A 4869-nucleotide genomic window follows, 5' to 3' on the forward strand; every position below is an offset into this window, starting at 1 on the left:
CAGAGAGTTCCAATGCTGCTTCTTCCTCAGGGATGTGTTCTGAGTCTGTATCCTGCTCCCTTGTTTCTACCACTTTATCCTGCTTCTTTGTATGGACTGTGATGGTCTGTTGTTTCCGAGGCATCGTGGTGTTGTTGCATTTAGATCTCTGTTAACTGGTTGTGAAGAACAGCCAAGGGTGATTCAGGCTCTTCTTGGTGGTTTTTTATCATTGGCCCATTGGTGGAGAAGGAGGTACTGGCTCTTGCTCAGTAAGTGAAGTTGCAGGAGGTGTGGGTGTAGTTGTGTCTTATGGGGACTGTTGTTGTCTCCCACTCAGTTAGATATAAATTACAATTGAATAACCATCAAGAAACTAAAAGCCCATGGATGAGAAACACACCCTGTAATCACACAGGAATGGTAACCAAAAAAAGAAAAAAGGGGGAAAAATAAGAAGAAAAAACAAGAAAACCTGCAATATCTGGGGATAAGACATGAAGAAAAAAAAAGTAGAGAAGGAGCATAATAAACAGGAAAAAAAAAAAAAAAGGGAAAAATGCAAAAAGAAAAACCAGGATCAGGTTTAACCATGAGAAAAAAGGGGGAAAATGAAAAAGAAAAGAAAACCTTAAATTAAAAAAAGAAAAAAAAATTTCAACCAGGCACAGGGAAAAGAAAAAATGCTGAAAACTAGGACCTGGGAGGGGAAGAATAAGAATAATGATAATAAGGAGGAAAGTATTAGTAATATTAGTTGTTTTAAAACAGACAAATACAAGCAAACTAATCACCAGAAAAAGAAAGCAAAAAAGAAAAAATAAAAAAAGAGGAAAAAAAATTGGTGGAGGACAGGGCAGGGCACTCAGGCTCCGTCTGAGCACACAGACTGTGATGGAGCTCCTGTGGGCCCAGAAGTTAGGTGGGAGTGGGGGATGGCCACACCTCTGTTCACCAAGCAGGTGTGGGCTATAAGAGTAACAAGTGGAGTGTTGTACCTTTTCAGTCTTGCAGGTCCCGAGTGTCCTTGGGGTTGTTGGAAAGCAGAACGTGTCCTTAAGCCCCAGGAATCTGCAAGAGTGCTGTCTCTTTAAATATCCAAAATAGTCAAGCTGCTTTTTAAACCTTCAAAATGGCGGCCCCCTCCTGACTAGCAAAAGTCCACAGCTCAGCCCACCTTTGTCTTCACCTTCTCCCATTTGTTCCCCAGCCACCGTGCACAGTCCTCCATGCAGTCCCTGGCTAGTAGGGTGATTTTTAGGTTAATTCTTAAGTCCTACCACCATTTGGGAATCTCCAAGGTGTCTGTGCCATCAGGATCATTCAGGGTCGCTGCCAGACCGCAGCTCCATCTGTCTCCTTTTTTGGTATTTTCACGCAATTTCTTCTACTATTTGGGGTTTAATCCACTTCTATATCCTTCCCTTCAGTGCTCAGGGGTCCAGGATTATCTTTTGTGTCTGTGTTAATTGATTTCCCTTTTCTTTGTTGAAGAGGGTCTGTGCAGTCTTTCTGCCTAGTCCGCCATCTTGCCTGATCTCCCCACACTCTTCTTACAGTCCAGTTTCTTGGGTTATTTGCTCAACATACAGATTGAATAAGTATGGTGAAAGAATGAACTCCTCTCCTGATTTTAAACCATACGTAAATCTCTTGGTAGCCAGTTTTCTGGTAACTCCCACTACCAGCACTGTGTGAGGGCTTAAAGGGGATTTAGTGGTTTTTAACACAGAAAACGTAGCTCCAGTATCCAATACAAAATCAATCAAGCATGTTCCCACCTGCATAGTTACCCAGGGTTCTTGGTGGCAAAGTTGGATAGAGGTAAGTGTCCCCAGGTCCCATCAATCTAAATCCTTTTCTCCCTTTTGGCCAGTGCTCTGTACTCCTTGTACAAAAGGGCACCTTCCCTGAGATCTCTTGAGACATTCCTTTTTCCAGTGTCTTTTTCCCTTATAGTATGTGCATTGGTCTGGGTCAACTGTCTGATAGGTGCTGAAAGATTTTGCTTTGTTCCTGGGGTTCTTGTTTCCAGGAGCAAAAGCAGCAGTGATCATAGTCACCTTTTGTTTCTTTTTCTGCCTTTCTTTATGCTCAACCATCAGGTCTCAATTATTGAAGACCTTAAAAGCATTTCTAAGAGTTGCCCCACAGGCATTCCCAAGCCTCTCTCCAACTTTTGTAATTTCTTCTGGACTTCTGGGGCACTTTGAAAAATAAAAGTCATGTTAATTAACCAAGCATTGGCTAGATCTTCTGGATTAATATTTGTGTACTACTGATAAACTTGGGTAATACATTCTAAAAAGGAAGAGGGGTCCTCCTTTTCGACCCGATTTATTTCTTTAGTTCTCTGGAGGCTCTTAGGCTTTGGGGTCCCAAATTAGTCACATAATTATGCAATCTTGGTATAATTGGAGCTTGCCCCATCTTCATCTGAATTGGAATTCTACCCTGGATATCGAGTCAGGATCACCTCTATCCCAGTTGGTCTGCAGGGAGTTCAAATCATGGAGAGGATCGGCTTCCTTCCTGGCCTGGTCTAAAACCATCCTCAGATGGAAGTAGAGTATTTAAAAAAGCCTGAATGTCTGCCCACATAGGTTGGTAAGTAGTGAAAATAGACTAAAACAGTTCAGTCATTTGACAGGATCCGACCTGTATGATGGATTACTATTCTTCCAATTATATGAAGAAGTGGAAAAATGGGCATAAACCAGCATCGTGGGTGTGCTGCCCATGTTCATCAAACCCAGCAGGGACCTCCCATAAGGGAAATTGTCCCATGGCTGCCTGTTGCGCTGCCTGAGAAGTTGTAGTTCCACCTTTCCACAAATTTAGTTCCACGTCTAGTGTATGGCTGCGAAACTATACCTGCATTCCAGGAACCCTCATCATCCCTAGGAGAGGACAGATGGCATGAACCTCTCTATGGACTAGTCCTGGAGTTGGGGGATTCTTGTGCCACCCTCACACTTGCCCCATAGGGCAGTGGTAGTGCAGATGCCTCTGATTGTCCCCATGCATCCAACACTGAATTCTCAGGAGTGGAATCTGGGAGGACTTTCTTCTTCTCGACCTGCTGCAACAACATTCTATTGTTGTTGTTATGTGCCGCCGAGTCAGCCCCAACTCATAGCAGCAGCCCCAACTCATAGCAACCCCTCTTTGGGTTGCCAGGCAGTATCACTACGGAAGTAGATTGCCCAACCTTCCTTCTGAGGAGTGTCTGGTGGGTTTGAACCACCAGTCTTCTGGTTAGCAGTCAAGTGCCTTAGGCACTATGCTACCAGAGCTCCTAACATTCTGTTGTTATTGTTGTTATGTGCCATCCAGTTGGCCTGGACTCCTAAGGACCCCTCCTTTGGTTTCCGAGGTGAGGCGGTATAACTATGGAAGTAGATTGCCCAAACTTCCTTCCGAGGAGTGGCTGTTAAAAAGGTGCAAATTCTGATACAGAGACATAAAAGCCTGGACAAATGGTACCTCCCACCACTTACATAGTTTTTCACACAAAAAAAGTTCAAGTTGCAAAATGGTATTGTATTCCAGGGACCTGTTCAGTGACCACCTCTCTCGATCCCCTTGTTCACACTGGGCCCAGGCTGTATTACACAGGAAAATCATTTCCTGCTTCTTCATAGTGGGATAACTGTATCTCTGCCAATTATCAAAGATGCACCCCAATGGCGATTCGGGAGAAATACTAACTTGATTACCAATTTTATACAATTTACTTCTGATGGGAGCTCTGGTGGTGTAGTGCCTAAGGCATTTGACTGCTAACCAGAAGGCTGGCCATTCAAACCCACCAGCCACTCCTGGGAAGGAAGATTGGGTGATCTACTTCCATAGTGATATCGCCTGGGAAACCCAGGGAGGGGTCTCTATGAATCCGATCAGACTCCACAGCAGTGAGTTTGGTTTTTAGGGTTTTTTACTCCTGATAATTAATCTACCAATAGATGGGTACCAATGTTGGCTTTGGGCATGGATCCAGGTGCACAGTCCCCGTTTTGATAAATCAGTTCTTGGTAAAGGCGTGTAAGAGGCCAATAACAGCCTCAAATAGCTAAGTCCTCCACCGGAGGCAAGTCGTCCCGTCGCCCACCGCCCACCCCCACCCGGTTCTCTTCTTCTACACGACGCAATATTGTAGTGATATCTCGTAGAACAAACACAAGGAAGAGGGATGGAGAACTCCCTATGAAAACAAATGGGATTTTCTTAAGTGGGAGATGAGTGAGGTGTGAAACAGCTCTTTTAAAAAGCACTGCTCCGGAAGAGCGTTAACATTCTGCTTTCCGCACTTGAAAATCTTGACAGATGAAACAAAATTCTTTGGGTGTAATTTTTGACAATGTCAGTAGATGGCAGTATGAGCTTGCTATAAACCAGAACGCAAACCAAAGGCACTGCCATTCAGACTCATAGCGATTCCCATTGGGTTTCTGAGGCTATAAATCTTTACGGAAAATCGCCATTTTCCTTCCGCGGAGCATCTGCTGATCTTCAGGGTAGCAGCCAAATGCCTTATTTACTATGCCTTCAGAGCTCCTTCCAAATTACCAAGTAACGAAAACATGAAAAGGACAAGTGGACAGTATATACATAAAAGGAGATACACACTATTTAAACAAAGACAGAACACACAAATCAGCCAAACAAAGATAAAGCCGCACCCACACACCAGACGCTCCAGAGACCCTGATCTTGACATAGTCTCCACCCCTCGCCCCCCCTTTTGACTGCTAAGCAGAAAGCTGGTGGCTCAAACCCACCAGCCACTCCTCGGAAGGTTGGGCAATCTATTTCAGTAGAGATGGGAGCTCTGGTAGCATAGTGGCTAAGGCACTTGACTGCTAACCAGAAGGCTGGCGGTTCAAACCC

Source organism: Orycteropus afer, unplaced genomic scaffold (assembly GCF_000298275.1).
Source record: "Orycteropus afer afer isolate SDZICR_OR568_19922 unplaced genomic scaffold, OryAfe1.0 scaffold00236, whole genome shotgun sequence".
NCBI lineage: Eukaryota > Metazoa > Chordata > Mammalia > Tubulidentata > Orycteropodidae > Orycteropus > Orycteropus afer.